This window comes from Temnothorax nylanderi, unplaced genomic scaffold (assembly GCF_030848795.1).
Source record: "Temnothorax nylanderi isolate EJ_2023f unplaced genomic scaffold, tnyl_v1.0 TNYL_tig0248_pilon, whole genome shotgun sequence".
Taxonomy (NCBI): domain Eukaryota; kingdom Metazoa; phylum Arthropoda; class Insecta; order Hymenoptera; family Formicidae; genus Temnothorax; species Temnothorax nylanderi.
Window position 1 is genome coordinate 140,969 of NW_027249310.1, and position 14,410 is coordinate 155,378.

Sequence of the window (14,410 nt, forward strand, 5' to 3'; positions counted from 1 at the left end):
CGCGTTGAAAATTAGAACGGATGACGACGCGTTCGTTACAATTACATTGATTGGCACTCATACAGGATGCGATTCTACAATACGACCATTTCCTTTTATTATAAACGTTTAATGAATCGTATTTATATGATTACATCATTGTGCTAAATGCTTGATAAGCTATATAAAATACAAGTTTTACTTTTTAAATATTTCTGGAATATTCAAGCTTCACCGAATCTTTTCTGAAGAATAATTTAAATTCCATATTTAAGCAAGATATCTGTCATTAAATGGACGTGGCAAAAATACGTTTTATAGTCGGTTCATTTTAAACGTAACGATTTGTCAGAGCTAGAGATATAACTTTAAAACATTCGATATTGTTATTAAAGGCATACGGCATAGTACGTGCAAATTGCATTCGCTAGCAAATCGATATCGACTATTCGATATGTTATAAGGAGAAATATTCCGTCATGACGGGGGGAGGAGGGGGGGAAGCGAGTCTATCAGCGACAATAAATTCCGTGCTAAATCGCTACGTCTAATCAATTGAGTTAGAACGAATCAATCGACGTATCAAAGGACGACGGATCGGAGACGCTCGGTAAACGCCATATCGCGTGAGATTGGAAGCACTCAATCACCACGATCCTCATCTCGCCAGGAATAATCGATTAACTTTTAATGTTACATATGTTCGGATGATATCGTGCGGCATTTACAGCACGCAGAAATGTAAGTGCTTGGAGATTGACGATTCGCATCATTATACTTTCAATCAATAATTTAATTTAATTTCAATCGATCAATATTAGTTTTAGTGGCGCATTGTTGTATGCTTTAAGGGAAATTACATTCGTGTTAGTGTCTACTCATAATGGCACTTGAGAAAAAGAGAGAGAGAAGAATAATAAATTCATATTAATAAATTAAGTTCTTATGGCTTCTAGTAATCGATCAATTTTATATTGGTTCAATTCAATAAAAATTGTCTCTTTTACTCGGCCAGAATTTCAAACTACAATTATCACGGGAAAGTACAATGGGATCAATGTTGTTCATTGACGTTCCGAAGAATATCCCTTTCTCTCACGGAGAATTTTACGAACGTTACGATCATAATTCAAGTCCGAAAGAAAAGATACTCTGCGCCCTAATAAATATCCTATGTACAACGCGAACCACCGTCAGGGTCTTCAATTAGAGGAGGCTGCGCAGTGAGTCGGCTATCCGAAATTGCATCCAACCCCTTAAATCCTCGTATTTTTCTGTTTCCCCTCTCTTTCTGCCGGCTCGCCGCGTAGCAGCAACCAGCCCCTATGGCGGAGCCGATGAGGCTCGATCTCTCACCCTACCGAGGACGGCGCGTGTGGCCAGGACAGTGGCAGCAGCACGTGTGTAGGTATCTCGACACGTGAAACAGAAGTGGGGATATTCAACATGGCGACTGTGCACACATCGTGCACAATGGTGCACCAATGCGCGAGCAGCGAGCACGCCCGTTTCAACGACTCGTCGCTTTCTTATTTCCTCCCGAGCTCCCTCGGCTCTATCTTCTCTTTCTTCTCTTCTCCTCCTTCATCTTCTTCTTCCTTCTCCTCCTTCTCTTAGCTGTTTTTCTCCTCGTCTTCTCTCCGATCGCGAGATTTTCTCACCTCCTCTGATAACTTCTTTATATCAGAAATGAAGCTATTCGTATCTCTTGAAGAATATATCGGTTATCGGTAACGGAATTTTAGCGAAAAATTTATAAGGAGGAAATGAAGGATTTTTCAGAAGATTTTTAAATTGCATGATTAAATTGGCATGACAAATATTCATGCTATCGTTGTATTTGATAAGTTAATTTAGATAAATACGCCTCGTAATTTATAGGAACATTAACATATCAAAATCTATAGTTGAATCGGAATTTTGTTTTTATTATTTCTTATATCTGTATAATAAAAAAAAGATTAAAACAAAACTATCTACTCAAATGGGCATTTTCCCCAAATGCCCTAGAAAACATATCCAATTGTAATTTGTTTCTTAGAGGAAGATGTCTTTCTGTAGAAAATAAGAAAAACAAAAGCAATTATTTCAATTAATTTAAAGCTCAGATATGAACACAGCTTAGATGTTTTATTTTTTGCATGTTATCGCAATGTAATGAAAGTATGAATTACACAACTCGGATAACTTTGATCTTGATTATATGTTATAGAGAGTTTTATTCCTGAATAATTTTGCTTTAACAATTAGGTGGCGGTCTCTTGTAGTTTTTGAGATATATTTCAGTTCAAAATATATAATTAAAATTGATAATTATAAAACGTTTTAGAATGTTATTTTCTCGTAATATACATGTATTATACACAAAAACAATAAGAAATAAGAAGTTTACGTTTTTTTTTGCTGTTATGTTACTTCCCAGACAGTACGTATATTTAAAAGGCGCCATAAAGATGTCTTAAAGATGTCTTTACGATGTCTTTTAAACATGCGTGCTGTTTGGGTTGTTAGTACGCTTCACTTAACGCGTTACCGATACAGTCTTTGACTTCCGAATTGAAAGCGTACCATCTGAATTACTTTTTATATTTATTACAAAGTAAATGCATGGGCGGGAAAAAGAGGGGCGGAGCTAATTTCTAGTTTAAAACTAAAATTAGATTTGTGTTCGGCGAGAATTTTTTCAGGATAGGGGTGCATGAAAGTGGCAGAGCTCCTCCCCCGCCCACACATTTACTTAAATATGCAAATATGCAACTAACGTAATACTCGGTAAAGCTGAAGTTATCACATTTAACATTCATTTAAATCAACTTTATTTGTTCAAATTTTTTTTAATAAATAATGAATAACGACTACAATCTTTTTAAAATTACTCAGAATTATTATCTTAATTATATGGTCAAGATTATATTTCTTAATTGCTTTTTTTACATGCTTTGAACATTGTTTAAAAATTACTGAACTTGGACTTAAAATATCTCCGAAATATAAGAGACCGTTATCTATATAGTTGTCAAGGCAAAGTTACTCAGGAATGAGTCCCTGTACAACATATATCAAGATAGAAGTGATCTAAGCTGTGTAACTTTTTCTAAAGATTGACCGTTTCTTGCAAGGTTCTTTCTATTTTATTCGATCCAACAATTCTGATCCAATCATATATAGGACACTTTCCCCATTTTTTATAATTAACACAATAAAAATGAGAAAGAGGCATATATATTACCATGTTACTGAAACATATTTGCAAATTCGAAAAGAATACGCCTCAATCAAATAATCAACTATGCATTTTTTGCTGGATATCAAGTACGTACAAAAAATACCTTATTTTATCTACTTTGTGGAAATGTAAAGCAATTTTTATTATTTAACCTAAAACTTGCCGACAATATAGTTGCAACTTTGTTTCTTTTACTTTTACTATAATGAATAATTTTTTTCACGCATATATAATCGCTCCTTAATCTTTAATTAAACATATTGAGACGTACGCGTGCAGATAGGCACTTTTATTTGTTTTTTTTTTTATAATAGTTATTAAATATAGAGAGAGAGACATATTTTCCACTAGACTCTAGAGCACAATTATCAAGATAATTTATTACCTATTTATTATCAATTTACTAATAATATCAAGAATGCATGATTATTGACAACCTATTGTTATATTTGTAATATATCTCAATATATTTTCTCTCTATTCGCAATAATATAAAACATACAGAATAGGGAAACTTCTGTCCTGTGCACAGTTGAACTTGCAGTCTATTGTATTTTCTTACAACCCTCGCTTTCAACCCTCCCTTATAGATAGAATTGTGGCACGTGTAAGTCATATCGTGTTTGTCAATAGCTTTAAGGTCCTATAAGACATTTTTATAAAAGTGTATCGAAATTTTTTAAGTAACTTTCGGTTAAATTCAGTTTTCTTTCTTCCGACATGAAGGACCGTTGAGAATATCCGTTTACATGTGTAAAAAAACATGAGTCTATTAAAAAAAAAAGAGTCAATTTCTAGAACTGCATGAAAAAATCGCGGAAGCTACTCGACAAATCCGTTGACATTTTCCGTTAACTAGTAAGAATCGTTAGACCGCCATTGTCGTGATGAAAAAGGCAAAGGAGTGTGATCTAGAAAAAAAAAAAAAAGATAAAAAGAGTAACGGCTACTGCACAATTGCCGATTGTATTGGCATTGTGCGTGCCATTGTTTGATAGCCCCAGAGCAACAATGGATTTTCTTTGTCCGCTCGTTTCCTATCCGATCCGAAGTATTACACGATCGATTGAAATTGACCCCTTTATTGGAGCCATGTTTTCTCGCGTCGCGAACAAACGAAGAGATTTGATTTTTCGTTGGCGTACGTTACGCCGAGCAGACGTGCGAAAAGAAAGTTCCGCGGGTATTGCGCGAGAGAGCGAAAATTTTCAGATTATACGTTCGAGAAACGTGTGTTCCGTGGGATAGTAAGGGTGTCAATAGCAATCGTTATTGAAGCAGACATAGAGGTGGTAAATTAGTAGAGTTTTAAATTAGTAGAAAATCTTATAAAGCAACGGCGTACAAGCGGAGCTTTTAATTCCACAAAATATAAATAATCATAAATTAAAATCACTAAAAATTGAGAATGGACCCTTTCTCATTTACAAGCTCGTAAACGCTGCGACTTGTGAACGCGTTATCGCGACTGTCGACAATTATGCAAATCCGCTGGAGACCTACTCGGCTTAAGAATCGGTCGCGGGATAAAGGCTCGTTTCGCATAGGGAGCATTAATTTCCCAGACCGCGGCTTCTACGTGCGCGTTTCTTCTGTTACGCGCGAGAATCGAATGTAATCGAGCATATAAAAGGGGAGCGAGACTAATCCGACCGCACGATCGGAGGCGCATGTACACGAGGGCACAATGGCGCGGGACGAATGAAGCCTCTCTCTCTTTCTCTCTTCTTCTCGACATGCTTAAGGATTGCATTACAGGCAAAATGGCGTGCTTAATCAGACCATTTATTCGCCGAGCAACGGCCGGCCCGGCCGTGAAAAGCGAGGGCGCTTTTGTGAACCCCGAAACGTCTACCGGGGCCCCGCTGTCTCGGCCTGGACGCGCGTACTTTACACATTGTATGTATTGCTCGCGTCCGATGGAATTATAATAAGCTTGTAATGTCGGCATAATGAAACACCGTCGAGAACCGTTGACTCGTCCCAAAGAAGTCTCAAAAGCGTCGCTCTTGGTTTTCATCGCTCTCGGACTGTGAGAAAGGCGAACGAGTCTGCACCTAAACGTAGAAACTTTCATTTAAAGTCGCGTTGAACTTTAAATCACAACTCACGCCTCCGTTCAATCTCGCGTTTGGAGAAAATGCGCGCGCGAATCTCATAAATTAGTTAAACATTGATTAAGTAGAGTATAAATAATAAATTATTATTATTATTATTAGGCTACTAAGATCCAACCTGGACCGTAAATAATCTTTTCTCTAATTGATTGTATATCATATTTATTGTATATCAGTTCTGTTTCACTTATTATCGTTTATATACATCGTCTGAAGATATGTTCTTCCTAATTATTTAATTAATCGGTTATTGCGATAAATCATCACATGGCTTAGTGATCGAATTGGTAAAAGACGTCCGTCATCGAATGTAGGAAGGTCCAGGTTCGAACCCTGGCTGAAATGATATATTTCGTAATAAATGTTTTACAGTGATTTAATAAGGATGCTTATTAGCATCAAAAAGTTAAATCAATTATCGATTTAAATATGTGAATTTACTGTTCCAACAAGAAGCTATGTTTTTAAGATCGACAAAATATCAGTGTGCAGCTTACTGAGTTTGGAAAAAAGTACACAAAATTCACACAGAAATATTATTATTAGACTACTAAAATTCAACCTGGACCGTAAATGGACCTTTTCTAATTGATTGTAAATTATAATTGTGTATTTTATAAATTAGTATAAATCTCGATTGAAATAACTTCCAAAAATAGTAAGATTAAACTTATTTACCCTCTAATACTGATAAGTAAAAATTAAGGTCGGCCTCGAAGTGCTTCTCTCTTACATTTGTTGCAAGATATAGAGGGCTAGAAACTTCGACCTAGCTTGACCGTTGTCACCGTGCCGCTGTTCGCGGAACGTTAAAAATAACTCCTTGCCCTTTTCGTGAACCTGAAGGAGCGCTTATAGATAACGGACGGCATTTTTGCGAGAGGTCGCGATCTCTGCGCGGATTTGCGCGAGGATAGCGGATATACCGGACGATCCAGCTAACGCACGGCTGTACTTTCGTTCCGGGGGATAAGAGCTGTGCACAAAAGGAGTACCGAGGTTACGCTGACATTCAATTACCGTCCACTTATATAGGCGAGGCCCCGCTATACGTGCATCCACTTAATCTGCCTACTTTCAGGCTAATCGCCCTTAATAAGAAATCTCGGACGCGGCACTGAAGGGGTTTTCTACCCGCAGGTACTACGCGCGAGATCGGTTATACCTTTCGAGATCCGCTCACGTTGTCTTTTACGATCGTAGCACGACAGATCGATCGCGTTCGGCTGTTTTTCAAACTGGTCTTGATCGCTAGCTTCTTCCTTACAACCTCCAGGCGCACTAAGATTACTTCAAATCATACTAGAATTAGTTTGAAGATAAATCGAAATAAACATTTTTAGATGAATAACAAAGTTGATATAAAATATAATTTGTATATAAAGTAAATCTATTTTTGTTAGTAAGAATCTCACCGAGATCACCGAGTCTCTCGACATTTTATCGAAAAAAGAAATTATTTCATAGAAGGAGGATATTTGCGCATCCAGTGGTGAAGAAAACGTTTGACTTAAATGAAGATATTGGATTGGATATTCGACAGACGAATCAATATTATCGTATTGAAGAATTCAAACTGACAGCAGTGAATACGCTATAATATCGAATGCGCAGATGGAATTTCAACAAGGCTGAGAACCACTGACGAACGCGGTCCCCCGTATCTTAAATAACCGGCCGGCACCTATGATTTTCTTGGAACGACCGACGGCTCGATTAAATTGATTCGCAAGCTCGGGGGAAAAGGTGGGTATAAAACGAGGCTGCGCATCGTTTTGCCTCGGTAAGTAAATAAGTTTAAGTGACCGCGCGACAAACTGCGCGGAAGATCCACCGAACTGCGCTACACGAGCGCAATTATTGACAGGATGAGCGACGATAGGCGCCGTGCGAGAACTCTATTTTGTTTGTGAGAAAGCTCCGCGTACTGAACCACAGGTGGTTTATGAAAGAAAAAGTTAAAACCCGACCATTTATGGTGAAACGCAATTTTACGGCGATCCGTAAGAAGCCACCGGGAGGCCGTATTATGAGGCGCATTATGATAATCAGTCATTTTGCGTTTACGACACATTTATACGTGTTCAACTTAAAAAATATGTACATATATATTTTTTTACGTTACAAAAATATGTATACATGTACGTAACACACGCGCGCCTAAAGGTCCAGGAAGACTTAACCGTTAGTGGCCACGGTGAAACAATCTATTATGCATGCGGCATGTATGTCGCCATGACGCTTATTATTTTATACACTGTACCTCGCGCACCGTGCACGCGGATGTGGCGGGACGCGCAAGGGCATGCAGGACGAGCCGAGGGGAAGGTTGGAAAAACGCGATGGAATCGTGTTCGAGGCCATCATCGACGATTACGCATACTTGCCGGGGCCATTATGCCTCATTAAAGAGGCCCGATCGGCCTTATTATGTGCGTCGTGGACCTCCTCTCGTGGGGCCCCTTGGCAGAACGGGGCCCCACCGCCTCATCTCGTATATCGCCGGCTTGAATATAATTTTCGACGGGCACGAAGATAGTGGGAGTGCATCGACCGAAAATTAACGGCTCTTTAGGGCAAATTGATCGGCCGTGTTCGCACTTGATATTTCTGCACGCCCGTTTAAAAACATGGGAGGCGCAGATTTACGCGCGCGCGAGAGAAGGCGGAAGCCCGAGGTGCAGCTGATCGACCGACCGATCGTGAGAAAAACGATCCTCTTCGCTCACAGATTCGAGGGAAGCGCGAGATGAAAACTCGTCATTACATGCATCTCAATATGCGAGATAAAGATTATTTAGTTAATAACGTTATAATACGTTTTACTAAAATAATAATTTTTCTTAATGTTGGAAAAAATATATTATGTATAAAATACATATTATATATATTTATATTGTATATATTATTATACATATATACATAATTTATTATATATATAAATAATTCATGTATTTTTTATATTTAAGTCTGTCCTAATAAAAATTTCTAATTACATTAAAAGTAATTAAATTTCTGTAATTTAATGAGCTATCGGGACTGTAATTGTACAATTATTCTCAACATTTTTGTAAGTCAACTTCAATGTATTAATGACAAGTGCAAAGATTTATACAAAGTTTATAAAATATTTCCAAAGCATCGCATGTAATTGCGATGAATATAATTGTCGACTCTTAAGTTATGTTACGTCGTTCATTTTTTCACGCGTCATAATGCTCTGACATCGATTTTTCCCTCTAAACTCATTACGCGTTATACGAATGAGTTTTTCGCGTTTATGCAAATATCCAGATAATTATCGCCCACTAGACTTCAATTACGTTCGCGGCGTTACGTTAAAGAGCGCGCGGTGTAGGACTTGGAAGAACAACATCCTTCACGTCACTTATTGCTCATGAATATCCATAAGTCGAGAGCGGCGCGGGATGTTACGTCACTCGGCGGTGTTAATTACATTCGCAATTAGCTCCGTTTTCGAGATAAAACGACTCGTCGGCATGCGGCACCGAGACGTCCGGCACGACTCGGCTTCCAAGATTGTATAATTTTTAATTTTAATCATAATTCAAATAGATCTCCTCATTCTTTTATACCCGTCCACCTATGATACCGTGCAATCATTTTTAATTAGATGGAGAGCTATTATATCTAATAGCCTATATTTATGTTATAACCATAACGTGTCCGGCAGAGCAATCATATGGCAATTTGGGCAAATACCTTCTCGATGCTCACGGCGTTACATCTTGATGAGCTTTAATTATTCTGGCCGCGAGGTCGAAATAACGAACGTACCTCTCAAATATTGCATATATAAGAGAAATAATTAGGCTAATGAGAGCACCCCTCGTAAGCAATTACATAATGCGCAGAGCTCTGTAGTCATATATTAGCTTGAATATAAATCTGCTTACTCAACATTCCGTTAAAATCGCTTAAAACACACAGTTAATATTTTTTGTGTCTCAACTTCTATCGAAACATTATTTTATTTCACCAATATATCGCAATTTGCGTGAACCTCGCGAACCATTGATACCTTCGCCCACTGCGATCGATTATCGTTAGCCGATATTCGTGTCGCCGATATTCCTCGCTCGTATCCGCACGATACGACCACGAAACGCGTTACTTACGACCCATGAATATCCATGGGGTCCGGAGAGCAAATCGTGTGGCTGGCGTGCTCTGATGATAGGTAACCATGTGTAATGGAGTGCTAACTACTGGCTACCTCGCGAACCAGCACACCTTCCCTTCCATCGACGAGGAAGGTGGTCGAGGGGGTTGCGTGTGCTCGAGAGAGACGATGCTGCGCGAGAGAAAGGGGGACGACGAAGAGGGAACGGAGAAACGGATGAACTCCGTTCTCTAAGGCGATGAGAGAAGAGAGAACGAAGAGGAGAGAGAGGAAGAGAGGGAGAACCAAACGCGACGGAAAGAGAAGAAGAATGAATAATGAGAGAAGAAGAACGAGAAGAAAGAAGGCACTCGTGCAGGCATGTCTCGTCTCTTAGTTTCTCAAACAAGGGGGCGGTACCTCCAGGCATACCAGTGGCAGTCAACCGGGAGACCAAAAATTTTCGTGGGGTCCAGCGTGGTTGTAGCCGATTAAAAAGACACCGTTTGCATCGAAACAGGCATTTAGTAAACACTGGGACACGGGCCAGAGCTTAGTGAATAAGTGACGGAACCCACTTATTTCTCGTTAAATCAAGCATAAACAACAACCACAATTTAGTGAAATCGCTACAATTGTCAAATAACGTAAACACAGATTGTTTAAATTTTCATATTTAAGCTCGAAAATTTTTAACATTTATGCGCAAAAAATATATACGTGTGTTTCCTGACGATTTAAAAATTCCGATAGATACACTTTTTTGTATAAAGAATAAATGTTTCAAAACTGTTGCATTTTATCATAAATATTTTGCAAGCAAATAATAATTCTGTTATTTGACTTTGTAACAATTGGAGGTAAAAAATTACGCAAATACAGAAAATATTACGTAAATACATTTATAGATCGAAGCTAATAACTAATTAGCAACATTTATTTCTTTCTCTAATAATAATTTATTTATGCAAAAGAATAAAAAGATATTGGATCAACAACTGATATAACATATACTCTATACGTATTATTAAATTTTATTCAAAAAATAGAAAGAATAATACATTAATTAAACTAAATATTCGTAATTATATTACTCTATTATTACTCGCCATTAATAAAAAAGCTATTTTGCAGTATTTCCATAATCGTTGCTATATACGCTACAAATATTTCATCAAGATTTGATCATTTGATTCGATCAAGATATATTCAAGTGACAGAGGACGTTATCTCCTTGGCGATATCGCTGAAATTTTTGTTTACCATTGAAAAATAAATGTTTACCTACGCATGCATATACGCATACTTATAGCGCGCTGGTGAGCTAGTTGCGCAAAACCGCTCATTATCGTTACGATCATCATCATCATTATGATGGTTATCATCATCATCATCATCATTTTCCACGTTGGAGTGTTTGTTCTGGTTCTCTCCGCGCGCGCGGCGATAAGCGAGTAAAAAGTAAAGTAATCCGTTCGAACGGAGCCCGTCATTATCACATTATTACCTAAGTATCGAAGTGGAAACAGGACCACGCCGATATCAAACTAAATGCCGGAAAAAAAGAAAGATTTGACTCAGGCTTCCTAAGCCCCAATGTACGCTTTTGCCTTCGACGTAAGACTTAATTGATATGAAAACGGCGAGTATACGGAACTGCGAGGAAGTCTTATTATTATAGCGATAAATATGTGTGATAAATGCTTATTTCAAAAGGCTAACATAACCAATCGTCGGAAGAAGCTTTTTTAAGAAAACAACACAAACATTCAAATTTACAAAAATGACAGTTAAAATATTTTTAAATGTAATGCTAAGGATGCGTATAATATCTAAAAATAAAAATAGTAATACGATTTTATTCTTGTTCTAACCATTTTTTGATACCTAATACATTTCCTGTGATACATTTCTCATGCAACTGCATTTATTATTAGAAATATGCAACCTAAAAAAATTTATAAATGTTTTATTTTTATTAACCCTAGCTTCCCACACTTCCAAATTTTTACGGGCTTCCCACACTGGGGTACAGGCTACCCTACGTCGTATATTTAGCTAAAACTATATGAAAAAATCAACTGATTTTAAGTCACTTTTTTCCATTGATACGCCAGACATCAAGGAATATGCCTATAAATAAGAAGATATGAAAAAGACAGTAGTTGGAAAATATTCGCTTGTAAAGAAACAGACTTACAGGCACCCCAGTGTGGGAAGCTAGGGTTAATCGCTTAATTATTAATTCGGATCATTATAGCTTGTATAATGAATTGTATCATTCTGATTAAATGCAATAATTTTAATCAAAGACTTGCATAAATATAATTGCTCTGATAGAGGATTTATAAGTCACTAAATAAAAAAGAAATCAAATCGTAAGTCATGATCCGAGGGAGTCATAAAAAAAAGAAGTTATGCTCGTTTCCTGTACAAATTGTAGTCGTCAAAGTACTTTGATCGAATATTTAAGATTCATATATACACAACGAACATCAGTTTTCGTGAGAGACTGATGATCTCTTATCGTCAATAATTCCATCCTTAGCATCAACGGGATCGCGGCTTCGTTTCGATTCGCTGGCGCATCGTCCTGGTGCGCAACCTGGTGATTTGTAATAATAAAATACCCTTTATCTGGGGTCTTACGCAGCACGATATTCAATCGGACACTCTCCACCGCTCTCGGGACTGGCCCTGAAAATTCGATAAATCATAACCCAATTTCAGAACGATATCAATCGCGCAATTCCCCTCCTGCCCCCCTTTTCTTCTTTCTTTCTCTTTCCGTTCCTTTTAGCTTACTCGCTTGCCTTCGAACAAGGATACTTCGTTTCAAGCGCAGCATCCATATTCTCCTCTCATTCTCTCGTGGTTCAAGGCACGATTTATAAAGCAAACACCGTGCGGCACCCTGCAATCAAGCTACACAACGCGCCTCTTCGGTTTACCGGCGATCTTTCTTTCGCTTTCGTCTTCTCTCTTCTTTCTCATCGTGCGCCTCTTCGTTGTGTATCGAATCGGCCGATCGGCACTTATACACCGCGCATCTCATACCTCCGAGCGCGTTTACACCGTATTTAGGACTTACTCGGCAGAGAATAAATTAATAGTTTCTTCGGATAACAGCTGGGGCATGGAGTTTCGACGATTGCCAGGGATGCAGAGATCGATTCGTGAGCGCACGAACCCTTTCAGGCCACGATGGGTCCATCTGCCAATCGCAATTTCCGAACTTCTACGATTTCCTAGTAAACAAATAATTTTTGTTCATGTTAATTGCAGTCAAAACGCACGTATATCAAGATCGGAGAAAATTCGAGCAGAAGAGATATTAAGCTATGTATAGAAAAAGGACTCTAGAACATTTTTTATATACCTCACAGTTTCAGAGATATTTACTCGTAATCAAATATATGGAATTTCTTTCGAGTGGTTATTTCAACCCCTAAACATGCTTCGAAGCCGATAAAAAAATACGTATAGCTGTTATTTTTCGCTACTCTATAACATATCGAAAGCCCATCAAAATTGATGAGGGCAAGTTCCAAACGTGCCCTTGTAAGTTTAGAAAAATCGGATGCATGATTTTCATTGAATTGATACTATATTGCATTTCTTCTATGGAGATTCGATTTTCGGTTTCTACTCGTGCTTTCACTAAAGTTGATGAAATTTAAAACTTTTCATCAGAGACACAAGTACTACAACATATTAAAAACAATTTTTTAAGATTGACCGAAAACGTTTTTTTTCATATAAATCGTGCGGTCCTTTTAAAAAAATTTAAAATTTAGAAATTTTCCTTTCAAGGATCCAATGAGTCAATACTAAAAGACTAAAGAATAAGCCAACACTGTTAAATTCGTAGTGTCCAATTATACTTAATTTGAGTCATTTTTAATCTATAGGTCGCGTCACTGCTCCTACTAAAAAAAAAAGTTAATTTAACTAAAATAATTGAGTTAAAATAATACTGTTTTGTGTTAAAATAATAAATTTTGACACACATAATAGTTAAAAATAACAAAATGTTATTTAAGTATTGGTTCAAATTTCATCCTTTAATATTTAACAGTAAATAATTGATAAATTTAATGTTTCCAATATTCGCAAAATGCGGCCATCCCATCGCGTCTGAATACATTTTTGTATAATTGCGATTTATAGAGAGCTCGTCGATCCTCCGAGGAGGATCCTCGTGATCGATGAGCTTGGAATAATCGGCCTCAGTCGGGTATAACGCGAATGCCACGCATCTGAAAACGCAGATATCCAAGGATTCACTTCGTGGGGTACGAATTAGCGGTTCTCTCCTGAGATAAATTAATAGTTCCGTAGACAGCTGGCATGGACTTTCGACGATTAGTACGTACGCGGCGGGCACGAACGTCTCTCAAGCGCTGTTCGTGTTCGATTGTTATCAAGGAACGGATCGCGCGGCGATTTCATGCCCGCACCGATGGAACCGATCTTTATTCGCTCGTTGCTGGCTGTTACTGCTCGCGAGTTTCGAATCTCTCAATTTAATTGCACATTAAGTGAAATTCTCTCATCGGTTTTAACTATCACCTAAAACTCATCCTTATCTCACAATCGCGCATGTCTCTATAACGATAAGCGAGCCGAGACTCACTTTTCTTATTAATTTTCTTGTTGATGATTTATCCTTTGGCTAATTATATCAGTTTTAAACAAAATTGCGTTATTGCAACGATTTTATCAAAGAATCTTTTGAAAATTAATTTTACTCGAGATATACTTTCGTACTAAATATGAAAATTTGTAATATCTAATTTATATATACCTCGCGATTTTTCTTTTTATATTAAATATATTTCATTTTTTTTCACAACGATCTCTTAATTTAAGAGACAGGAACTATCTTCGCGCTCAAGTAAATGTAATCCTTTTGCGTCGAGATATTCGCAAAAAGCGATCGTTATCTTGCGCAACGGCAATTCC